General features: G+C 39.3%; 1 protein-coding gene across 1 annotated transcript in view; it reads right to left on the minus strand.

Annotated features, from left to right (window-relative positions):
* PLCL1 (phospholipase C like 1) overlaps positions 1–27,353 on the minus strand; it is a 186,175-nt gene extending 158,822 nt beyond the window's left edge. Inside the window, exon 1 of the mRNA XM_017728441.1 lies at positions 27,272–27,353. The gene's annotated coding sequence lies outside the window, so the exon portion shown is untranslated. The remainder of the gene's footprint in view (positions 1–27,271) is intronic.
* Between the last annotated feature and the right edge of the window lie 12 nt (positions 27,354–27,365).

Below are 27,365 nucleotides of genomic sequence, written 5' to 3' on the forward strand. Positions count from 1 at the left end.
AGCAGGAAAGCTAGGAAAAATAAGTTGCCTTGCCAATGTCTAGAAAAGGTCAGGAGAACGTTTCAAAGACATAATTGCACACAAGCACATACACTTTGAATGCCTGACTTTGCAACCTTACTCTAAGGCTATTTGAAAGAGCTTTTTGTGTGTCATGTACTATTAGATGGGGAGTCATGTCCCAATTGAGCTCACCTCAACTTGTATTTTAAAGCATATGTAGTGAAAAGTGTATGATGCTTTTCATCATATGTTTTTGAAAGTTGTGTTTTCCCAAGAAGGCAGAAATGGGGCAATCACTTGTAGAAAGCTTGTAAGAATCAGGCCCTGGAGCATTTGTCTTTGTTTTCTGGAATCTCTTTCTAGTCAAAAAAAATTTATTGCACAAACAGCCAAAGAGTTAAAAAATTCCTTAGTTACTTACGTTACACAGCTGATACCTACCCTTGACCAGGAAACAAAGCAGGGAGTCCATCTCTGATGTCTGCTCTTCCCCACAGCCTTCCAAGATCATCAAGATCATATAACAATATTCACATCAAGCATGAACAGCAATGCAAGGGACAAGGAAATGAAGAATCATCTCTTGTCATCTTTGTGCTGTAGCAAACCCAGCAGAAGCTGAGTGTGTCAAGAAACAGAATGAGTAAGCAGTTAAGTGGGTGGTTCAATATGTTCATTTTCCTCCACTATTTCCATTTTAAGTGTCAGCTTCCCAAAATGTATTTAATTTGTACTATAAATTTTGATTCCCAAACTCTTAGCATGCTGTTCAATGAAACAATCTGTACATACACATGTAAAAGGAAATATTGCGCAAAACCATAATGACAGCAAAGGCCTTTGTATGAAATCTGTTGCAGCTACATTTACTTCTAGACCTAAAAAATGATAAAAGGTTTTTTGGCTGGATGGATCTAAAGAGAAATGAGAAGCAACTCCCCACCATCTTTCCTTCCCTATGCAGTCTGCACTAACAGCAGCAGACTGTTAAAGAGGTTTCTGTAGGTTCTTAATCACAATTGTAGCCTCTATTATAACAATATCCTTCTGACTCCTCATTAAAGCACAGCACTATCTATGTTGGAATAACCACACTCCATCACTCCAGTTATTTAACCTTTGGTATGTCCTATAAATGCAATAGAATTAATGAAAATGCTATTCTCAAGAAAGCTACATTGTAACATGCAGAACTCAAAGAAGGGCTCCTTGTTGTAAATGGCCAGACGAAAAATCACTTGCCATAGCCCCAGGAGGAATGAGAGCATCAATAAAAGCCCTCTCCTCTCTGCCCCCTGCCATGGCAGAGTCTCACCCACCCTGCTCCTGGCTACTTCAGCAATATGCATCAAGAAGCTTAAATCAGAGAGGAAGGAGTCAAATGTGGGAAAACATCCATACCCAAGTGAGCAGAAGAGAAGCAAGAAGGAAGGCAGAACATGGCATATGGTACCCAGTAAACGACCACAGCAGGGGAGTTTGCCAAACTGTGCCCCTGCCAGCCTCGTGCCCACCTCAGCAGGCTTCCCACAAGACCAGGCAGCACTGTAGTCAAGGGTGCCTGCTGCAGTCTTGTCCTACAGCTGCAAACCATAACTATCTGCCTGCAGCAATAGAAGTACACCCACTGCAGCAGAATCCCTGTAAAAATCTAGTATGTTAGGCATTTGCTTCAACCAAACCTCAGGAGGCTCAGGCTGGCATGGCAGTCAATGAACTCCTTTCATCTCGTAGGTAAAGACACAGTTCCCTAACACTTCAGGATGCAGCAGTAAGCAGATTGCTCTCATCTGTGCACCACCTGTACTGATGGAGCCAGAGGGAGAACATAAAAAGCAGGTTCTCATAAGCTAGAATTGTAACTAACAGGAAAGCAACATTTAATGAAAGGTAGGAAAACTTACTGATCCAAGCTCAGAACCCATCCCTACATAGATAGTAAAGGGGGAGAAAATCCCTAACGATACACTGCACACCATCAAAACCCACTACTCACTCTAGCTGAATGGGAAAGTGGAATCCTGCAAGCTTGTCATAGAGAGGGATATACTGCATAAACTCTAATTGTCACTTTGCTTTGGAAATGTGATAAAAATGGCAAATAAATACTAAATAATTGATTGCAGACTTAAAGCTTCGGTAATTGCAAAAACTGTTAAACCCCTTGTATTTACATTGTTAAAAACAGTATCTCTTTGTGCCACCCAAATACTGCTGCAGAAGCGGAGTACTTGAAAACGTACATGGAGCAGACAGATGAAATTACTCATTATCAGTACTATGGTCAGTCCTTCAGGTCTTGTTCTAGATCCAGTATGTACTGGGGTAGAAGCAGTACTGCTTAAGGAGAGCTGCAGGCTCACCTCCTGAACTGCAAAGTCCAGCAAAAGGAACCGGGGGGGGACAAAAACTGCACGAGCAAAGTCTGGGATTTTTCCTACCTTCAGACATGGTTCTCTTTGAGAAGTCTTCTGCTCCACTGACTTTTCTTTCAGAGCATTACTGACTGAGTTGTAGGGTAACAGAAAGAAAAGCCACAATTTTTTTCACTGACAGCATGTTTTCTTCCCTGTTTATCAAGAAAAAAGGATGATTCACTTCTCTGCTGGTAAGGCTGGAGGACAGCCTGAGGAACAGAAGAACTATTAGGATTAACTGGGTGTTCCAAAATCAAGAGTTTTATGGGCATTCCTCCCTAGCTTTGCAACATATGTGAAACCATGAGTTTGCTAAGAACTCAGGTAGTTTTTAGCAGGTCTTCCCTGCTAGCATTGAACCATGAGTCTTACATATGAATCAGTTTATTTCTATAATGCTCACAAATGGAGAGGGATCTCCAAATCCTGTTTGCTGACAGCTGCTGCTAACCTCTAGTCCACAAATATCCCACTATTACACTTTAACAATTTATGTTGATTAAAATTTTTTTCTCCAAGTATTTGCAACGTCCTTATTAGCAGTGCATCTATTATGGTGGTTTCCCATGCATGTTTCCACATCGATACCAGTCAGTGACCTCAAAAATTGCAGGTCAAGGATGAGCTGAAGCACGAATCCTGATGCCCTAGGTTTTAACTTTTATATTTTGCAAATTCTGTGCTGCCCGGTGTGTAACTCTGAAGTTTCTTGTAGCCTGTTAACTTCTGCTCTCTCATACCAGGTAGGCATAACAAAGCCTCTCCAGGGCTGCTCTCCAAGGACACTCAGACTGTCCCAGGCCCAAAAAGTATAAACCAAAGAGCCTCTAAGGAGGGCAAGCAGAAGGGAAATTACATCATTAAACTGAAGCTTTAATTGAATAATTAACCCTGATATGCAAATGAACCAAACCTATAAAAGGGTGAAGAACTCGTGACCTGGGGTCCATCTTGGCAGTAGCCTCTGGCTCCCCAGGGTACCTTTGAAGGCCTTTCAAATAAATACCTACTTATATTCCCTTACTCATGTCTAGTCTCCGTTTCTAGGAGGCCTCTTAAGGCATCTACCCAGGCACAACTTCTGTATGTGATGAATCCCCTGATTTGGGACTGAAAAATATTCTACTTTTTGAAAACATTGCCATCTGCCTAGCACTCCATTTTCTTATGAGCTGCAAAACTGCTCCTCTTGCAGTACTTCACCCTTTTTATCCTGTTGGTATGAATATTGGACAGAGACATGTAACAGCAATTGGTACAGAGAGAAGTCAAATAGTTCAGTCCTCAAATAGATCTTCTATAATTCAAACTCTAACCTGCTGCTTATTCCTAAAAGCTATGTCACATCTTCACAAAATCAAGTTATTGCCCACAGAGCCACAAAAGTTACATTCCTTTACCACAACTGACCCTGAATTTTTCAAATGCAATACTAAATTGTGAGCTTAACAGCTGTCTGCAGGCTCCAGAATAGACCGTGAAACAAATCAAAAAGGTTTTTTTAAAAGACCAAAGTAACTTTGCATAAGCCTAAATTTCCTTAGCAAGCCACTTAAGCCTACTGTGACACTTAAGGCCATTTAGGACACTGGAAAACAGCAAAGGCTGAAGCAATCATTCCATTTATTTTCATTTGTAAAGAAAAAGTTACTTCTATCTGTTGAAAAACCTCATTAAAACTTTAAGGATGACCCCTACAGAAGTCCCACCCCAAGTGACACTTTACATGCTTTGCTTGTCGTTTTGTTCAGCAGAAGAGTGAGAAGCCAAAGTACACCTTGGAGCTGGGCAAAAAGTACTTGTGCAGTCTGTGTACCCAGAGTGCCAGTAAATTCTATTTATTGGCCTGGCTGATGAAGTCTGTACTCTTCACACTCATTCAGTCTCGTACTCAGCCACTGGACTTTGAATGTGTGAAGAATCATAAACAGATGATCAGCTACACATGGGCTCACAATGGACAAGTTCCAAGCAAACTCCTGACCCCCATCATGTCAAAGACACTTAAGTCATACAACATTTCATATTTCTAGTTTCTGTTAAATCTGTTGTTTGTGTTGATATCAGAAAAGGGATAAACAAATGAAGCTACTTGTTTTTAAATCTATATACAGTGAGTTTTAAATGAATGTCTATGTTAGGCAAATCAGTTTCACATCCTTTCTTTACTTATTGCACATCTCAAATAGTCATCACATCTGTAAGAACAGCTTTACTGCTGAGTATGTGCTACATGTAGCTAAATTCACATAGTGTTGTGGGTTTTATCCTGAAAGTATTAAGTCTCTCAAATCAGTTTTGACTAGAGCGTGTAATTCACTTCTTAACTCTATAAAAACAGGCCAAATAAATGAAAGATTAAGATTATAAAGTGGTGACAAAATATGTATATTTTTATACTTTACATGGTATTCTCTGGATATATTTGTCCACACACAATGACTTTTTTCACCAATTAAGAAAATTGCCAACTCAGAAAATGAATGTCAGAAAGAGAGGTCCAAGTAGAACCAGAGTCATTTAGGTTGGAAAAGACCTTCAAGATCATCAAGTCCAACTGTAATATTACATTGGCATTACAATATAAATGTTTATGCTTGTTTTATAAATTTATTATAAATTCCCGCTATGGACAAGCGGAAAACATTACTCCATCTCTTCTTGTTTCCCGTTTCTGAAAGGAACTGCACACAAAGGTGAGGGTCTTTTCACTCCTTGCCTATGTATACAAAGGCTTTAGATCACAGGGAACACCCCTATGAATCAGCAACAAAGCAATTTTACTGATTAAATAGATTTATCTGTTGCTCTTGGCAAACATCAGAGCTGATTTTACTTGCTTTTAGAAATAGTAAGTGAAACAAGATTTACAGATGACATATCTAAACCAGGATTTTTGCACACATAACAGAAGATGCAGCACTCAAGAATGAGATCTGTATTCAAATGTTGAGTGTAAAGACTGCAAAGATGTATGTACTTCAGTCATTCACCAGGACACTGAGAAGATTCTTCTTTTGACACTAACCATCATTTGTGAGCCACAGGCTTACCAAATGTTTCTAATCCAACATTAGAATTGCCAGTACAACTGCCCAAAGACACTTGAGATGTAAGCAACCTAAAGGTGAATATTTAGTGTCCATGTGGGCAAATTGTTTCAGTGCCCTGTCTCAGTCTTATTTTTAAAAATGCCTCCATTAGTATCTATGGAGTCCCATCCACAAGTGTGTAGTGGATAAAAAAAGGCAGTATCTGGCTTAGTCTACTTTTATAGTGATTTACATCACAAATTTGGTGGGAGGTCATCTGGTTGACACAGAGGGCAAAGAACAGAGCCAGGAGTCTGTAAGTGGTGCTTTACAAGTCCATTGCCATGATTAAAATGAATAATCCAAGAGATAAGCCTCTCATTTCTCAAAGTACTCTAGTCCATACTGCATCACTCTGCAGCAGAACATGCTAAGCTTCTGTCTACATTACATGAATTGCTGGGGTGGGAATAAAAATATTTATGAGCTATTTCAGTACTTAGACTAACATCTCTGCCTCAGTGACCATGTTTTCTTCTTCACCTATCTCTGATGCACAGCTGTGACAAATTCTGGACCTATGTAGTACCAATATTTTTCAGCAGAGCAGTATTATCTAGGAGAATTGTATCATCTTTTTCTAACATAGTTCCCTCCTCAAAAAGGTTTGTCTAGCCCAAATTTATCTTTTGAATTTACTTTCATAGAAACCTATGTAATATAGCAAACACAATTTAATACCCCAAGCTTAGTTTTCTTTTCAAGGGTACACACTGCTACTACAGTAGGTTCTATGGTCATCTGCCAAAGCAATGAGGCCTTTGCTATCCTGGACTATTTTGTTTCACACATTTGTAAAGTTGTCAGCTTTATCATTATCAAGAGGTTGCTGAGGAGACCAGAAGTCAATCAGAAGCATATCACAATGAGTACATGCAGTAGTTTAAGTGGTGAGGTTTCCTGAGGTTGCTTCAGCACAGCAGCAATTATCTCTCACTGATGCCAGAAAAACTTATCCTTTAAACAATCTCTAATTCATCTTGATCAACATATATAAACACTCTCATAAGGCCTAACTAATCATTTAAAGATCTTGCTTGGATTAACAGCCAAAACCCAAGGTTTTGCTAAATAAGAATGTATTAGTACAAAAAACATCTGTGAAAAGCCTGAAGGATTTAATTTATAACCAAGCCCGCAGTTCTCTGCTTCCTACTTTCATAACAAAATTGAAAAAATGAAGACAGGAAGAGGAAATAATAATTCATCCATCAGCTTTGAAACCTTCCTAGGCCTTGGAAGAATCACCAAGGCAGTATTTAGAGGAAGGTCCCACCCAGCACAAGAAAAGCTGGCCTCGTCAACCTCTCTAAAAACAGAACTAAAAAAAAGGAAACAATCAGTTTCCATTTATAATTACAAGATAAACCAAGAAATAAAACATTTTCTTCATGTTTTCAGTTAATTGGATCTTTAAAATATCTCAATATGAAATAATAAGCTAAAATGCATCTTGCCCAAATCACAACTGTGTCAGAGCTACACTACATCTAAAGGTCTAGGCATCTAGACCTATTTTAACCCCATAGTTTCTATAGCACAAGAAAAGAAATTACCAGTAAACTAACCCAAGGGAGCGTGTTTGCTCTGAACCATCACATTCTGTTAATTTAATAGTCATGTTTGTCAGTGCATTGGTTTACCATGCTGCTTTACAGCAGGAACTACATTCAACATCCAAAATTTTGTAGCTCCCAGGGTAAAAAGGAAAGCATGTTAGCTTCCTTTACTTGGAATTGAAGGACTGTCATAACATGCTCTGCAGTAATGTTGCTTAAAAAAGATGTAATAAAAATATTTACAGATTCAACTATTACAAGGCTTGGATCATCAGAAAATAGCTATCATAAAACAAAGCATCTGGAGGAACAGTGAGCAAAAGGACACTTCAGTACATGAACTCTGTGGCAAGGCCAAACATAGCAACTCCAGTGAGGAGAAAATCAAGGCAGTTGGGATGGTCATTATAAGCCACTGCAAAATAAATTAACATGAGAAAGATAAGAAATTACACTTCTGAACAAATGTCCTCTGAAAATTAGAGGCGGAATAATGTTCTGTATGCCTTGTCCCATATGAGCTCAGCTGCACAGCAACATCCTCAGCCTCTGCATCCTTCTTTGCTTACAACTACAATTCCTACCCGTGAGAGCCTGAGGCTGCTCCTCACATACCCCTAAACTCTCTACCTCATCCCCTCAGACTGTGCAGGGCTGACTATGCCACTGCAGGAGGGAGAGCACCAACAGAGCTCCCTAGACAGTCTCTTCACCCGAACAGGGAGCTGCAGGGACTCTGCCAGAAGTTACAAACTCCACAGCATCCACCTCCCTGTCAGCACTGGCAGCAAGTTCAAAAGGATGGTCACCGACAGCATTAGCACCTGGACCTTGGCAAGAAAACACTGCTTAGGATATTTTGCAATATGCATCTTGCAGAGCTTTTCCTTACACAATCCAAGTATGGTAATTAGAAACGAGAAAACAGTTCCTCCGAAAATACGTCCCATAGATTACCTGAATAGTTGTATTAGTCACTTTAAAAAAAGAAAATTAAAAAAAATCAGTTGGTTACCAGAAATTGCAGATAGGACCTGAAAATTTCATGGCCTTAAATAACATTCTGGTAGCAAAAATTAGTAATAGGAAGTTAGTTATGAATAACACATTTCCATAAGAAGTGCCACAGCTATACCTCTGTCACTCAAATCAAAGTAACAGTTAAAATTTTTATATGCTCTCAAACTTGTAACTCCACCATTTGCTTCTTCAAAGGAAAAAAGAACTGAGAACTCTATTTGTATTTTTACTAGTTATATGTCATTACTAGAATAGACTTGGAGGGGCTTTTCTGTGGAGGAGGTTGTTTCAGCTGATATTTCTCCATCTTTGGAAAAAAAAATTAGAGCTTTTATATGCAAAAACATTCAGAAGAACAAGCACCAGGAAGAAATTAAACCAGGCTCAGCTGCAGAATTTTCTATTCTCACTAATACCCACACTAAACTATACCTTCTAGACATGGCTACAGTAATGCAGATTCCTCCCAGCACTTTTCACATACTTTGTAATTACACCTTTTAATGAGCTGATTTTTCAATGAGATCTTATTTAGATTTGAAAACCCACTAAAATAAAGGTTTTTCTATTGAGCAGACCCTCCCATAGATAAAAGAATCTTTGAAGAATAAACAGGTTATGCAGTTCAGAATCTGTATAGTCTGGCAATATATATATATGTCCAATACATCATGTGCAGTATCCAGAATAACAGCTATTTGGTGCCTAACACCAAGCATATTTCTCTTGGTGGTGTCTCTTGTGGGAGAAGGAGGTTTCACCACCCTGAAAGTCTCAAGAGTTTTGAGAAAGCAATCATCCTTTTCTATAGAAACACATATGGCAAAGTATTTTGCAAAAGCAGCAGAAGTAGATATTTCATAGAAAGCAGATTTCCGTTCGCATGGTTGTAACTTTATAAAGCAAGATTTATTTGAAAAATAAAGCAGAACTACACAGATTTTTAAGTGAAATAATAACTGCTGACTTCTGGTAACAGTAGCCTCTAGTTTTGCTTGGCTACAGAAGCAATCATTCTGAAATCCCTTTCAGTTTGTATCCAAAGTAAACATCTTAGGAAAGTTTATTTGCCCTCCTAAAAACTGCAGGTTGAGATTATTTTATCCTTTCTCAAACACATGATTAAAGCAACTCATTACACTGTTCCATCACTGCAGCTCTTGGCATTGTTTCCTATGAAACTGATTAGTATAATAATACTTGCATCCTTCAGTTATTTTCCTCATCCATTTAAAATATGAATCATCATTCTGAAAATATTTTCAGTGTCAAAAATTATAATTCATAGGACCCATAGAATATAACACCGTCTGGGGGCTTCTTACTAAAATAACAGAGTTTTAACAGTGCTGGCAAATTCCAAAGGCAATGTAGGAAGACAACTGAATTAGTCTTTGAGACAACTGTACAGGGCAGAGCAGGAAAGAATGAAATGTCAGACATTCTGATTCCCTAAAAAAACCTACACTGCACCAGGAGGTCTTGATTTCAGGAACTGGCAATCAAGGATTGGTTCTTTGACTGAAGGATTCCCAAATAGCCAAGAAATTAGTTTATAGCAAGGCCTCTGTCAAGAGTTATTTATGACCTACCTGAATTACCACAACACCACACTGCCACAGCAGCTGCAGGAGGGGAGAACAAGTCCAAAGGGAAAGTACCCAACCTGGTGAGAATGCACAGACTCCAAGAGAGCAATCAAATACCAAGGTGAAATTGCTTCAAGCATTGAAAAAAATCAGAAAAATGGTAGAGAACAATGCAGCCAAGAGAGTGTCATTATCGCACTGAAAATAAAAATCCTCAGGCAAAAGAGACTCCATCAGTCTGGAAAAATAAGAAGCCTAAATAGCTTCAGGACACATTCCTATAAAAGGTGAACGCTGAATGCTAGCTAGGATCAGCCTCCAAGAATCTTCAGTTTTTCATGTTGCTTGGGAGAGTAACGTACACAATCTCCATCCTTCTATGCAAAAAAGGAAGAATCACTTGCAGAAAGATAACATGACAAATATACTAAGATTTAAAGCCAACTGCTGCAGGAAGAGTAACTAACAACTTGTCACACAAAGCAATATTTGTCATATTTGAGACAGTCTACCTCAGTAAAAGCTATTCCAAAGTGATTTTCCTACCTGTACATCTGTGGTCAGCAGGGAGACTGGCTGTGCAGGCTGGGGCTGCAGCCGAACAGCCCAGCAGAACAGACATTGTGTCCTCTTTAACCTCACTGACAGCAAACACAAGAGAGATATCTGACATCCTCAAAGCCAAATGAAGAAGAAAATAAATTAATTTCTCTTATACAGTGGTTTAAAAGTCTCATCCTTCTACAGAGCGATCACAAAGACTCCTCTCATATTCAATGAAATAATCTCTTGGCTGTGCTTTCTTGGCATTTGTTTCTCCAGCATCCTCTTTTTAATCAGAAGTGTAACCATACTGCTTGTGGGGAAGAAGCTTATTGAAAAAAAACAAACAACCTTTTATTGTGCTGCATAGCATCTTTAGAGAGTGTCTGCCTTTCTTTCTCTTACCATCAATCTTAAACACACAAGAAGCATGGGGTTTTCATCTCTGAAACTATAGTTACACATGAACTAAAGACTCACCACTATGTTATCATGGCAACAAAAACAATAAAGCTTTCAACAGTACTACGGGGGTAAAAACAAACACAGTAACTCCTACATGATCCAAAGTTAGTTTTTGCTTGAAAACTCTCTATCTTATTCCGTATTCTGAAGTCTTGGGACACTGGAAGAGTACAGAAAGAGTAATCACAGCACCATACTTTTGTTAAATACAACAAAAGTTTTTAAAAGCATGATAAAAAACCCCCAGAATGCACTGGGATTCAACAAGTCTGCTGACAACATGATATTGTCACTCGCAGTAGTTCAGTGTTGGCACCACAGTGCAACACTCCCGCAAGTCTTGGCAAACCCTACTGTTGTAAAGGTGAGCAAGGTGATCTTGGGCAGAACCACAAACACACTGCAAGAACTGGTTCAATACTTAGCTTTCAACTACTCAGGGACAGCACAGATACAAAACTGACTAGATAAATGCATCAAGTCAAAGCATGTCTCAGTTGAACCTACTCGTAGCAGGACATCACAATGGCAGTAGACTACTTTTTCTTATAGTCTGGGCTTCTATGTGCTGTTTTCACACCTTTAGTCAAATTGTCTTCCATCTCCCAAGAAATTCCCACTATAGGCAAGGCCACAGACCAAGATCAAGGGGCAGATTCTGAGTTGACAGCAACAAGGTTATGGTGGAGAGTGAGGGGAAAAAAAAATCTGAGCAAATATTCACAGGTTGAACACCATCAGTGTGGCTTTTCCAGACGTTTGAAAAACAGTGATCACATTCCAAATTGTTTCAAAGCAGCATACATTTAAATCCAACTTACAGGGCAAACACCACGATTATCTGGAAAAAATATTGCAGATGTACAGTTTTTAACTTGACAATGTAATTAATGATCTTCACCATTAACTGATGACCAGTTTGCTTTGCAGTAAAATAAAATGTTCTATTTTTAAGTGGGAAGATAAGATTGGGGGGAAAAGAACAGGAAAGAGCAAAGGTATTTGGCCATAAAACAAGGTATAGCAGCTGTTTTAAAATGGCTAGCAGTCTCTGGCAAAGGCTAGAAATACTAAAGTCAAGACCAGTCAGACATTAAGTCTCACTGCAAGCATTCTGCACTGCTCCCCTGCTCTACACATCCAGCCTATTCTGCCAAGCTGCCAGACACATCAGAGATGCCAGGCTCCTGTGTTCCTGACTTTCAACACCAGGCACTGGCTTTACAGGATAGACAAAGTATGGCTAGCCAGGATGAAGCTTTCACACAAACTACTCTTGCTTACAGAAAAAAAATTACAGGAGAAATGTTATGAAAAAATTTTAACTGGATTCATGGGACATTTTCCCCCCTTTCCTGCCCCATTCCAAGGAAAGGATTTTGTAGGTCCATCACAACCTTTGTTGTCTATATGAATCCATACTTCCAACTATCCTGTATCTCCCTGTATTTTGCCAGTAATAGATGCTCCAACACCATCCTGTATATCCCTGTGGTTTGGCTCCATGCATACAGTAATTAATACAAGGAACAATTTCTCCAGCAGATTATTTATATAAGATTACATGGGAAGGGTCCTGCTGCTAACATCCTGCAAGCTCTGCTTTCTCTTTTGGCCAACCAGTCCTTCCCCTAAAAGCACACCATTTCACAAGACAGAACATACTTTAAAGTGAGCAGGAGCATGGAATTATTTCCTGAGCTGTTCCCTTCCAAGTCTCTGAATGATCCTAGGTATCACTGTATCCCGCAGCCGTAGGGAAGAGAAGAGAGAGATCCAGCAGGCAGGAATTGTGCAGCAAGATTATAAAATAATTAAATAAATCAAACTTTTATAGACTTTTTTCTTCATAGTCTAATTGGACAAAGGATCAGCCACCCCTAGGGGGTGATTGGCTAGAATCCTAAAACATCCATTGTCAAAATATTTTTCTACCATGAACATCGTTCTACAAGGTCGCAGGTGTTCATAGTTTACAGAACTCTGCTAATATCTTCGTGAGAGAGAAAAGTATCCCACGGGCTTAGAAAGAAGCAGGAAAATTTCTTGCTAACAGCATTTTTGTATCCACACCTAGGTGCAGTTATTTGGCAGTTAAACTTTTCTTCTTGCTTTTCACACCTCTCAGAACGAAGTACAGTAGTGTCCTCAGGGAAGAAGGCACTCACACAGATTTGTAAAACCAAATATGAAGCCATTATCATAATGACTCAATTAATTAAGCAGTTAGGCATGGCTGGAAGTGACCTGCTGGGAGAGACAGTGGTAAACTTCTCATATAGTATATAAACTATCAAGAAACAAACCCTAGAGCAGTCAACAGCAAAGGAAGCATTAATCATTATTATCACTGGAAACACCATGAAGCTTATCTTAAAAGTTAAAGAACCACTTGAGAAAAGCAGCAATTCTCCCTAGTGCATTGCCTAGATTATTTTACTGCTATCGAGCACTAAATCATCACAGAAAAGAGAGAAGCCTGGCGTTCTTTGGTTCTTAGTGGCTCATCTGACACCATTAGAAGCTCATTTAAAAGCTGTCGTGTCAGGCCATCTCAGGTCTTTGCAGACAGATGCTAAATACCTCCCTGATTTCTTGAGTCTTGAATCGCCCTGAAGTTAGCCACTCCAGCCTTTTTTTAAAAGGGATCCAAAACTAAAATTGCAATGGAACTGCCACTACCCACACAGCCAAGCGTGACAGGTACCCCAAACACCTTCCTGATGTAGTAAAATCTTTTATACAGCAACCAAAACACACATCATACATGCAGTGGTAAAACAGTAAAAACAAAAAAGTTAAAATAAAAAAAACCAAAACAACAAAAAAAAAAACACCCCACCAAACCAAATGAAACAAACAAAACCCATTGTATTTTCAAAAACATGAAAGAGGGAGGAAAATCTTCAAGTTTTGTACCTCAACAAAATGTGGTGTAGAGATTAATGAGTAGCCAAGTCACCTGAGAAGCAACTGATGATATCAAGTTATACAAACACACAGCATGTTTACATCTTTTCTACAACATTACTCTTTCATATAATTTAATTTCATGTTTGCATTCATCCATTAATTACTTTATTGGAGCATAATAAACCCAAAGGGGCAATGCAATGTTACACCCAAATGCTCCCCAATGCATTCAGATATCAACCCCTAATTAGAAATATACACAGTTCATGAAGAGAAAATGCATTTTGAACAACCACTAAAAATACAAGTAGGCATGAAAATCAGCCACAAAAAAAACCCAACCCAAAACAAACACAAACAACAAAAAACACCAAACCAACACACAAACTATTTTATTAACTCAACATATAGCTGACCTTTTACATACACAGCCAGGAAGACCAAAGAACAAGTTCCCTTGCCCAAGATGCAAGTAACTGGTATTTTTCCACTGGTGGGCATTCACTGGCCCTACCCTGAAAGATGGCATTCATTTCTAACTACCACCCAGCACTCACAAAGATAACATTCACTTGGGATACCAAGAGTTTTACCAAAGGCTCCTGATTAGTCTTTTCTACCTAAGTACCATACAGATCAAATCCTACTTTGGTGTAACAGGCCTGACGAAGACACAAAATCTCCGGCCTGCAACACCTTTGTTCAAGCAATTCTGTTGGAACAAGGAGTGCTCTGTATCTCAGTCAGTCACAGCAGCACAAGAATCTGCACCTCTCTTCCTCCTACAGCAGCTTTTTGCAGAAACCACCAGCTCGGGATGTAGGTCAGCACACCAATTTTGCAACACACACATCACTCTATGGATGCAATGTTTGGTCTTCTGCATTCTCTAGTTGTTCTCATTCTTATTTTCATCTCCGTCTTACAAGAAATGGATCCGTGACCATTGCCCACAGAGAAACTTGTTTTAATTAAGAACTAATGCAAATCACCACATAGGGACTCTAATACCAGCTTTAGTTCTAGCTACCTCCTGATGACCATCAGCTCAAAACTTGATACTTGCCCATACACAATTTTTTAAATAAAAACCTTTCAAATAAACCATTCCAACTTGTACTTACAGTATACCAAAAAGAGCACGAGATGGAAAGAAATATTTCCAATATATGCAAGTTATTTAGCAGTGTAAGCCATACTTGACTTTCTTATTCATATACTTCTGCTGCAATACTGAATTAAAATAGCCTTTTCAAAAAAGTTGTATCTTCCAATAACCACCATGTTCAGTTCTTGGATTCATGCAAGGAAAAAACACTGTAATTTCCCACTGCTAAAATTATGCAATATGCTAAATTTAGTGCATAAATTTAGTGCATAAAAAGTCAATTTAACACATTCTGTGAATTTCTATTATCATGCAAAATATATACAATACTTCTATATATAGATGAAGGGGAAGATAATAAACTGAGCAAGTGGGAACTACGTTCTTTAGAACATACAGATATCCAGACACAAACACTTCAGTGTTTTCCTTGAGTAGTGTTTGGAGAGCTGTGCAATATGTGCTCCTGGCTGCAATATGCCACAACACAAGCTAGAGACATTCTGCAATTCTTGAGTAGGTGTACAGATAAGTAAACAAACTAAATGGCATTTCAAATTAAATATAAGGTTCTAGACTATACCCCACCAATGGTGCATTTCAGCAGGGTCGTATCTTTTGCCTCACAACTGCTCAAACCAGACAGAAAAAGCTGCAACCTTCTTAGGTTAAAAAGCTGATCTTTCCTCTCCTGGTGAACAGAACACTGTGCCCACACTGTTCCTTTCCAATCCTCAAATTCCTAAAAACTATGCCAAATGCACTTGCAGTAGGATATAGCTGTTTATTCAAGCTGAGGGCTGTATATCATTGGAGAAGTTAAAAGCTGGTCTCAAGTAAGATAGTTTCCTCTTTGCAGAGCAGGGCTACGTGGAAGCCAAGCACCAGCTTTATGCCAATTTTCTTCAGTAAGCTAAGAAAAATGTGTGGTCCTCCATACTTGGAAGGCAAGGTACTGCTATACAGGATAAGAGCGTACTCTTAAGCTCCAGGGTTTTTCACTTGTCAGGATGTAAGTCTTGATAATTTCAAAAGGAACAAAATTGCTCTCTTCCCCATACATCACAGGCACTGCCATAAGCAGGTACAAGGTGCAGCTTCCCAACATCTCAGTTCTCTGCTCTGCATTGCCCCGCTTAACATGCTCCCTGTTCCTCTCAGTCTCATCTCTTCCTGGTGAACGGGATCATCCATCCAGCACCAGCTCACATCTAAACGTGATACTGGACATTAGCCCTTAGAAAGGTGAGCTCTTTGGGCAAAGTCACAAGATTTTATCACGAGTGCTTGTATGTCAGCATTTCACAGCTCATGGGACATCGTTACAGTCTTTACGCTGATCAATGCAAATGAGGATATTAACCTCATCTCATTAAAACAACCTTTTTCCTACCACTTAAGCTTTACCTGCTCCCCACACCCATGCCCCTCCCAGCAGAGCTGCTGAGCCTAGGCAAAGCACGATGCTTAACTCACTCACATTTCACTCTCCCAAGCCAAACAATTTACTTATCCTCCTACATCTACTGCTGCAACCCAGCTTCTTCTGCAGAAAGGTACCACGGTCCTTGGACTGGTCTATATAACCTATGCTCAGCATGAGAATGTAAAATAATTAGTTAAAATGGTTAAAATAAAATAAAAAAAAAAAAAAGCAGCCAAGTCTTCAAAGTCGGGAGGTATTGCTGCAGGGAATGCTCCTCTGTGGCAACCAAGGGTACCACGAGAATATTCTGAAGTCCACAAAAAGGCTCCAATTTGATCTCCAGACCAAACTGAGATTTGGATCAGTCCATTGAAATTAGTCACTTCTAAGCACTAGCTCGGTCCACCACAGTATTGTATCTCACTACCATGTATGAGGGTAGCTCCCACTCATCCATAAAGACACAGCAAAAAGAAGTATTGAATATGAACAGAATTGTAAATCTGCATTCAGCACACAGATGCCACAGCAGCACTGCCAAGCAAACAATAAACAAATGTACTTGCTGCAAATTAAGTAATCTCTATTTTTTTCTCAGTTCTAATAAAAACTCAGTCTTTTTTGTGCTTCTAATAAGAACTTATCTAGAAACAATCCCCCAAAATTCATTCTTCAGCAGTATTAGGGCTGATATTTAAAGTCATACAGTTTTGCCAAACAAACCTTGCCTAGCTCAAAGTAGAATCAGCATAACAAAATTAACAACATTTTAAGAGTCTGAAAAAGAAAATTTTAAAGTAAAATAACAGGGTTTAGTGATTAGGTATTTGTGTTCAAACCAATCCCTCCCCATTGATGGCAATGGGAAAATTGCCACTTATTTCAGACTGCAGAAACTATGTTTATACTGAAAATCTGCATTGTTTTAGGGAGCAACTGCCACTGTGAATCATAACACAGAGCAAGAAATTCACAAGCTACATGAATACCATGACTTGCATTTCCAAATCATACACAAGTACAACCGATTTTACATAACACTAGAAGACAAGCCTTCCTTCAGGATACATCCATGTGTATGTCCCAGAACTAACCTCACTTTACGCCTGTGCCAAGGCTTGGGTGTCACCCGCAGAGCGAGGCCGGCTCCAGCAGAGCTCATGCACAGCATTCCCAGTGAAGACTGTGCAGCTTCCAGGCAGTCTGGGGGACTGGGCTCCATCTACCACTGAACACAAAACACTTGCAGAAAGTCTTTTTTCTTACGCTTCATGAATTCCAACATCTATTTTTTAGCCAGTGCTGAGAGAATTTTTCATTACAGCATTTACATGAGGGAGCCTGGAGGTGTGTCATACTCCAATGGAATATAGTTCTTCTATTAAACTATTACATTTGATAAATTAACGTAATAACCTCCTACATAATCTCATTTAGAAAAAGAGAAGGGATCTTATGGCAATCCATTCACAGTGCTCTCTCCTGATAGCTCTAGCTCAAAGAGTCCAGCAGTCCCTCTAGGTGAGCAAATGCAACTTCTAATCAGATATTCATGGAAGTTGTTATAAAATTAAATTAAAAGAACAACAACAAATCACATGTGTCTTCAAAGCAAAACTACAGCTTATAAAAAAATTAAATGCCAGAACCCAGAACTCATCTATATTTACAATAAGTGTTGCCCATAATGTATTTCATGTCCTAAGAGAAAACTTCATGTTAAGTAAACATTATGCTTTTCATTCTTCTATGCAAATAGGTTAAAACTGACAGAATCCATCAAGAATATCTATTTTCTCAGAAAATTATCCCAACAACAAAAACAAAACTAAAGCATCACTGTGATACTAATGTACAATGGTAAAGTTGCCTAAATGCTACAGGGGTATGAAAAGCTTACTAGGTGATGCCCAAACAGGCAGCAATCTTCACTTAAGAAGAGAAGAAGGATGCAAGGAATCACCACCAAGCTGACAAGAACAGGACCAAGGCAGCCCTCTATCATCCTCCCCTTGCTCTCAACCAGAGCTGCCATAAATGTTTGTGGCAAAAAAAGCCCTCTGGCCTCCTAGCAGCCACCTTGTGCCCTTTTACAGGTTCCCCAGTCTGCCCCAAAATTTGACATCATTCCGTTGCCAGTCCTCTTAACACCAACACACCTCTAGCAGGATACATGCCCAAAGGACCAAAAAACAAGAGCAATTCAGCGCAGGCAACAAACTGTTATTTTTCTGTCCTGTGTGACTTTCCCTGCAGGGGAGCTCAGCGCTGGGTCTGCAAATGGGATCCCTATGGCTGTGCTCAAAGTTCTTCCTCAAGTCCTGGTCCTTCACCTCACCCCTGCCCTGCTTGCGCACTTTTGGCTGACTCCTGACTTCAGTGCCCAACCTCCCAGCCAGGCCCCTGGTTTTATTTCAGCCTTGCCTGCTCCCTGTGACAGCCTCTGCTCTCAGCAGCACTCTGATTACATATAATCCAATTTTCTGAATTTCACTTGAGCTTCTAGACATGCTCTAACCCTGCTCCATCCTGTGGCTTTCCTGGTGTACTCAGGAACTAGCATCTGATTCCTGATCAAGGAGTTTTACCTCCTATTGCTATTTACTTCCTGCCTCTTTCTTGCAAGCATGGTGTAGCTGACATTCTTATGCAGTCTCCAAAGCACCACCTACTCCTCAAAATGCACGGACTGAAGTAGGATCCAATATAACAGAATTTCTCAAATTCATGGAATCTTCTTCATCAATACTCCTGGCAGAAGTTTGTCTGGCTGCTTTTTCTTCTGGTTTTGGTTTGGTTTTTAAGCAGACACACTTTCTAAGAGATGCATCAACATAAAACAGAGAAAGGTCCACCAGTATACACAAAAGCGAGATGGATATTGACACATTTCCATGAGCAGCACACATCTCATACCACAAATGCACCCTGCATTTTACTTAAGGAACTCCTTTTTTTGTTGTATTTTCCCTCCAAGCTATCTTAAAGAGTGAAATAGCATAAAAATTTTTCATAGCCTACAATCAAAACAAATTACCAATCCATCAAACCCATCTAATTAATTAAAAACATGGCGTGTCCACCTATAATACAATACAGGTAATAGGCCCAAATTACACTGGGAGAATCACCATTCAACATTAGCTTAACAGACTTTGACTCCGTAAAATAATAAATGTTGAGCACTGCACTTTACCTGATTCTAGACTTATTTGAAAGGTATGCAATTAAGTAGCCAGCTTCATACTGAATAGGTATCAAACTGATTCTTATTGCCCATTCAGAAGTTATATCCAAGTTACCAAAACAAGCATCCAGTGAACAATGATGATTTTAGAGTTCTAATTACCCACCACTCTTCTTCTTTAGCCATTTATACCCACACAAATCAATATATGACAACTTTGAAGTATTCAAACACATTTCCACTTTGAACAAATCTCTGAACAAGGAACTGGGCAGCAAAAACATGCTCCTTTAACCCCTTCAAGAAGGGCCAAAGCAGCATAACTTAGATCAACCAGAAGGTCAACCAGGATCCTGCAGGATGGAGGGCCTCTAGGGAAAATTCACTATGTCTCTAATGAACGTCTTCTGTAGCTGTTTCAGCCGGCATTATCTAAGAGACATTGTGTCAGTACTCACTCCCCTGAGCAGGCATTCTCCTCCTTCAGGATGAGGATCAAATCTTCACAGTAGACCTTTACAGCTAGAATATAATTTTTTTAATCCCCTCAGCATGGTAATAAAGTAGTAATCCTTTGGTGCCAGTTACCTTTTAGACTGTGATACACCTTTAAATAGGCATGCCACAATAACATTACCTGATGCATGCTGCCTCAAATAATAATCCCAAGGCTAATTTTGTTGATGTAAGTGGCTCTGGAACAGGAGTAATATTTTACCTCAGTTTGATTCCAGTTAGTTAGGGCCTGTATACAGTCTTAATGCTCAGAGACTTTCAACTTAATAAATACACATTAAACAATGAACCATGACTAAACGAAGATATTACAATAATATCAGCAGTTTAAACACATTTCAGGAAGGGGCTTAATAATCACTTAAAACTGCAAACTTCTGACATAAGACTCTTCCAGAAAACAAGATTCTACATAAGTAGGCTTCAAACCCCAAAATATTTATGACACAGACAGATTTAAGAACAAGGTTTTGATTGTAAATACATTTCCAAACCTATACATACAAAGATCTCTGAGTCTTCAGAACTTGTTAGTACTTAGTAAAGGCATTTAGCCATTTGTAGCACCTATTTTTTTAATCAAGTCTGAGACATTTCTAAACTGTCATGCATATCAAAACCTCCAAGTCACATTAGCTAAAAAAAAAAAAAAAAGAAACCTAGAATACATGTGTAATTAAAAGTGATATTAATCATCCTTCCTCATTTCTTAGGGAAATCACCCGATATTAGCAGAAATTACACCTACCAATCAAATATGTTGATTAAGTTTATGAGAACGATCAGTTAATGTTTCACCACAGCAGATGTATTATTGGTTCTACAGTAACTGCCTGCATTTTCATATCTACTGTAGGGAAGAACAGAAAAAAAAAATATACCATTACCTCAATTAAAACATTTTTGTTACAGATGGCATTGATCTCAGTGGAGCTACAAAATGAATAAAATATTAGCATGAGAAACAGGATTTGCATCTCTGCACAGATATGAAAACTCAGTTTTATTAACAGCTTTTTAACATACTTGGAAAACAGTAGAAAGCTTTCCTCCTCCGCTATTGCTCTGTCCACCAGCACCATTACTTCATCAGAATATTATTTTTAGTTATTATTTATGTACTTCTGCACAAGAGTCTTTATGTACGTAATTCAAACACGAATCAACCACTATCACCAACTTCATCTCTTATTCCCAACCTTAACAGTTCCTACCTCTTACCTAGAAGACCTATCAAACAACTTCCTGAAAAGACCTGCTAGAACTTGTGTTTGCAGACCACTGGATTTGCTGTTATCCTACAGAAAGGTCACCTTTCAGTAATTTCAGTGCAAGACATTCAAATCACCTTGACTACTATGAACTGGTATGGAAAGACACTCCAAACACGATGCTTTATCCACCTGTACCCTCATGTTTAAAGGACAAGAAATACTGACTAACTCTAGAGTAGTTAGCAGACAAGTTTGCTATAAACTTCAAAGGAAGCAGTTTGGCCTGGATGTAGGTTGTTTGGGTTCGTTTAAAATTTTTCAAGTAATAAAGTTTAGGTAAGTCAGTGTAAAGGCACCCATTGATTTTTAAGAGACTTTTAGCCAGGCCCCACGTTCTCCTTGAAAAGACAACTTCAGTAACTTGAGGGCAGAGATGCCCGGAAATTAGAATTGCTGTGTTTTGAGGCAAATGTAACCATCAGAAAGTCTAAACTAAACATGAAAAATTCCAGGAAACTGAATGGAAAGAAAACTCCAACTATTACTGACAGATTAACTTGGGCACAAGGTACATGATAAGTGCCCAGCAGCAAGAGTGACTCCAGGCCTCCACAGAAAAAAAAGCTGTAAGAAACTTTTCTGGCAAAACCTAGATCTCTGAAAATCATACACAGCCAGATGAGCCTTTAGGACAGCTTCACAAGACCCATGTGCCCAAATCCTGCACCTGAATCATTTTACATATAATGGTTTCCATTGCTATGGATAATTATTACTGACTGCTTGACATAAAAAATTCCACAAGACCTAAATCTTTCTCACTACAGTGTTACCAACTTAGGCACAGCCATACTGGCTCTACCAATGCTGCTTTAAGATCAAAGAGGAAAGAGATGGAGGTTAAACCCCAGTCTGAAATGCCTACTGCCCCCATGAGAATGTATCTTACAGATAAATGCAACAGTTCAAAGTCCATCCTCACTAATTCATTTGACGAAAGCAGGTCTACAACCAGTATTGTTTTCTGTCCAAACCTGTCTTTAACAGATGCTTTAAATGAAAAAATAGTCGTGTATGGAATACAGGTGCAGTGTTATGAAAAGATAAACAGCTATGCCACAGCAATCCAAAAAATATCTCTAAACTGCCTCTCTTCTGTGAAGCTGGCAAACATTAATTCTAAATAACTAAATTAACAAATCAGTTTCTTTTAAACTCGAAGAAAGTTTTACACTAGCAATAATGGAAACCAGTTTCCTGGGTCTCTTAACAGTTCGTTTAAGTTTTTTTTAACAGATACTGGGTTAGATATCAGTCAGCCTAGGCTGGTATGCCAGCTACAAGTACATGCCTGGGAGACACATAAGAAGCAAGGAAGTACAAAGTGGTCAATTCTTTGCTGTGGCTTCCCAGAGTTCAAGCACTTGTAGTTTAAGAACTTTCTAAGCCAGATGCTTTGGGTGCATTGTGAAGCTCTCTTCATCAATTTGTCATTTCAAACCTGCTCAAACCCATTTATATGTCTGACTGCACAGATTTCTGGGGCTGTAAAGTGCATGGTTTACTCGCTGCATCAGGAAATACTATCATTTATTTTCAACCTGCTGCTAAAGAATTATCACTGTTTTTTTTCCCTGCCTTCACATTCTGGGAAAGAGAGTGGATATTAGTTCCCTATTTCTCTCTCCACAATGTTTGGGAATTTATATACATAAAAATAACACCCACCAGTTACCTTTTTCCAGATCCCTCTGGTGAATTTCTCATTTTGTGGCAGTCTTTGCATGGCTAGACACGTCACCCTTGCCCTTCTAAAGACCTTTTTAGGCTCTATCGCATTATTTAATGCAATCTCAACTTAAATATTCTCTTTTTTTTCCTCTGGTACATATATGTCAAAGAATGCAATCATGATAAAATCACCACTGGACTATCAAATAGTCGATTAGCTTTAATGAATCTTACATAGTCATAGTTACAGATTATTAAGCAACAAGTGCCTAAATGCAAGCTTACACAATGAAAAGCTATGTAAAAGCTACTGGAGAATCATTACAGTTCTGAAGAACTCTGTCTTCTGAAAACAAACTCTTAAACAGTTACGTTGCATAGACAGATGTGGCACATATTTAAAACACTTAAATTCCGTCACCACACTTCAGAACACAAACAAAGAAACTAAGCCTCATTGCTTGTATTGCAGGTCTGTTTTTTTAAAGCTAAGAATGTCACAAGCATAAATACAAGTCTTGAAATAAGACAGCTGGATATCTTGATACACTTCCACTGATTAATTCAATTGCAAAACCCTAAAACCTGCAGTTCTTAGGCTAATAGTATATTATGAGCAAGGACAACTCAACTGGCTTTTAAAGGAAAAAAAAAATCTCTGCATGAAGCAGGCAAGTAGCCTTTGGAAGAGCTTCAGTGAAAGGTCTCATAGCTCTACTGTGACTGAAGTTAAAGTCTCTCGAGTTAAAGAGCCTGCAGCTGCTACTTCAAGTTCATTTCATGGGCACAGTCTGCTGTGTTATCTGCTACAGTATCTTAAAACAAAGATCCAGGAAGAAAACAAACACATGATCCCAAAAGTTTGTCCTGCATGCAAACAAAGCAGAGAGAGAAGCCTGATAAGAATTGACAGAGAAATATTTTGGTACAAAGTATTTCAGTAGCATTATATAACAAATTACACAGCCTTCCTACTCATTTATTAAAGTGCTCATACACGGCAATGTCAGAAGGAACATGCCAGAAGGAAAACTGTATCAGCCAACTCTGTTTAGAACCCCCCACACAGGAAGGCTTGCAAAGCATTACATGTAAAGAAAGCAGAAATCCAGTTCTCCAAGCACTATCTTCTGCTCTCCTAGCAGCCTAAAAGTGGTTGCAATTACTTTATTTGCAAAAAACTGGCCCTGAATTATTCACAAGCCAAAAAAAAATAAAAGAAAAAAAAGGAAATGCTTGGCAAATAATTTAGTCAATGCACAGTCCATCTCTAGGCTTCCTAGAAAACAGGTCAAGTTCTATGATTTCTTGCCATTTCTCTAGTTTTGTCTCCAAGCACTCTTGTCCACTGATTTCAGGTTCCTCATGGCAAACGCCCTTTCTTGTTCCAGTTCTGTAGTAAGATCATTTACCTCTTCCTTGCATTAGAAAAAAAAACCAAAACCCAAACCAAAACACAAAGCCTAAAAGAACAACTAATGCACAAGTATTAGGTAAATGACCTAACGCACAAGAACAGCTACAACTATTTCTCATGAATCTTATTTTATATTTACCTCAATCTACAAAGCTGTGAACATCAGCAAAGCAAAATGGGAATAAAAATATTCTGGCTACACTTCGTTCTTTTTATATAAACGAGTTCTCTTGGTTCTGAAGCCAAATATAGAGCACATGAATGCACTGAAGATTATTTAGAAGGGTTCATATTTTACTTACAATACATGCCAAGTGGAATTTGCTGCAGGGAAGGTTTTTAAAGCAAGTCCCTATTCAGTCTTTGTACTTCACAGTTACACTGTGGGTGCCAGAACACTCCAAGGTAAGCAAGTCTGGCCTCCACTAGAATTGAACTCTCAGATGCTAATCTTGAGACTTGCAGAGTTCCAAAAGACAGCTGGGGAAAAAAATGCTGTTAAAAGTGTACTTTGACCATCTAAATCTACAGAATTTTAACTTTTTGCTTAATTGACCAAGACCACTCACGTTTAAAGTACACCTTCAAATAGTTGGGAGACAAATGGCAAAACAGAGCAAGAGTGTTCAACTCCTGCAGAGTAAGAGCTTGTCCTTACTGTGCAATTTCCTTTGCTTCCTTAAGTTGCATTTTTCAGTGGATAAGATCAGCTTAGAGAAAGCAACAGAATACTATTTTGACTATAGATTTATATTAACATATGGTAAAACAAATATAATAAATCATTACAAAATGCATTTCCCTGTAATACACACAATGCTTGAGCAGAAATCCTGCATGTTGAAGTCCTGAAAAAAGAAAAAACGTAAAATAAGTTGGGGGGGGTTTATCTTAAGTCCAACTAAAATTTGCATTTAACACCCGATGAGTATGTCCTAGGACATTAGAAATTTAAAGAAATGCAGAAAAATAAATTATTTAATTCCTACCCCAAGTTAATAGCATTTCCTAGTATAATGCCCAAGGAAAACTGTGATTGAAAACACTTTTATATACCACTGAGAAAACCCTGTGGGAAAAGAAATGCAATGCTCTATATAGGGTCCCAACACTGTGCATTGGAGATGCACAGCCTGTGAATTCTCAAGTTCAGACACCTGCTATCAGACACGGCCATGTTATCTAATTTAATCCATCTATTTAACAAATAAATTTAAGATTAACAATGCTATTTTTCATTCCACTTCTATCATAAGACCATTCCAAACCCTTACAGGGCCTGGAATAACCTTCTCGTTTCCAGACTAGATCTATGCATAGGAATCCTTTGCTTTTGTCCAAGAAAACAAATTTCCCCTCATACAATATTCAATCCAGCGACTTTATCAGCCCATCCTAGCTATCCTTCTATGCACCTGCTCCAGTTTGAATGCACCATTCCTAAGCACAGGAAACTGAGTTTACCCAGTATTTCAGATGAGGCCTTACCAGTTCCTTGTGTAAGAACATCAATACTTTCTTACCTCTGTCAGGAATCTTTCTCCTAATAAACACCATCCTAGGATATAGCTCAAGAAACTTCCTCCAGTTAGAAGAGTGATCATTATCACTCTCAGTAGACGTAGACGTGCTAAATTATCAAGTTATCAAGCTGTAGTGAAAATGCTACTCAGTTATTAACAATAATACACCATATATGACATTAAAACATATCTACCACATGGAACTGGTATAGTCTGTAAAAATAATGATACATTTTTAACTGAAATCCAAGACTGTGTATTTTCAATTTTTGAAATCTTCACACAAATCTAAGAGAAAATATCATATCCATACCAGTACAGTCACAGAACTTTGGTCCTGATTTAGTAAAGCATTTATACATTTATGCAACTTCAGACTGGAAGCTTTCCCATCACACTCAGTGAATGTCTTTAGAAAACTAAACCCACCCTTCAACGCTTTGCTGGCCTTAATGGGTTAATATTTCAAGGTGAAACTTGCAAAGGGTCTTCGAGGCTCTTTTGCATTTAACGAGTTCGGTCTCCTCTCATTTTAAAATGCAAAAAGAAAGTATTTCGCTATCTATTCTTTCTCTGAATAGACATACGAAGCTGCAAGAGCTAAGCATGCGTCCTGCGCTTCTGGCATTGAAGTAGAGCTCTACCCAGTGCCTTCACACATTTACAGATGAGAAGTCTCATTTTCTGCTGTTCTCCCGATGCCTTCCCAGTGCAAATCACTACAAGAAGATCACGTGTGATCATATGCTAAATCAAGTTTGCCCAGGAGATTTCATTCATCGGTTCCCCAAAAACTGGCGATTAAGCCTACATTCTTGCAAGGAGATGCCATTTAATTCAAAACCACATCGTTTATTCTAAAAAAATTAAACCGGAAAAAAAAAGAACTAACATATTCATAAAGCCATTTTCCTTACCAGATTATAACAAAGGCGAAGGCTTTAAGATCACGCCCGACCAGTTAATTTCACATTATAGGTGCTAAACAGCCGGTGCTGCTCCGCAACAACCTGTACTACAGTCCGTCTCCAAACACACCTTCTGTTAATTTGTGACACTGCATATTTTGCTGCTCAAGAACGAAGAAAGCCAGCGCTGTAGAAGCTATTTATTCTGCCTTCCAGGTGCTACATAAAAATTAAATAACCACCCGGTGCTGCTCCGCAACAACCTGTACTACAGTCCGTCTCCAAACACACCTTCTGTTAATTTGTGACACTGCATATTTTGCTGCTCAAGAACGAAGAAAGCCAGCGCTGTAGACGGCCCCCTGGGATCCGCTGTGCCCGGGCACGCACCTTGCCCGGGGGGCTCCGGGGCGCCCCCGCCGTCTTTGCTCGCCGCAGGCAGGGCAGCAGCGCTGCGCGGCGCAGCGGCCGCTTCACCTGCGCGGAGGGTGCGCGCAGCCCATCCCCGGAGGGCTCCCACCACCCTTCTGCCCACCCCGGCCCCCCACCGCGGGCAAGGACGCACCGGAGGGCGGCTTCAGCCCGGGTAACCCGGCGGCGGGACCCGCGGAAACTTCCCGGCGGGGCGGCACACCCTTACCTTGATGATGCTGCTCCTCCGCGGGGTGGCCTTGGCCGCCTCCAGCAAGCAGGCGTCGGGGGCGGGGGGCGCCGGCGGGCCGCGGGTGGGCCCA

The sequence above is a fragment of the Corvus brachyrhynchos genome, unplaced genomic scaffold (assembly GCF_000691975.1).
Source record: "Corvus brachyrhynchos isolate BGI_N302 unplaced genomic scaffold, ASM69197v1 scaffold370, whole genome shotgun sequence".
Lineage (NCBI taxonomy): Eukaryota > Metazoa > Chordata > Aves > Passeriformes > Corvidae > Corvus > Corvus brachyrhynchos.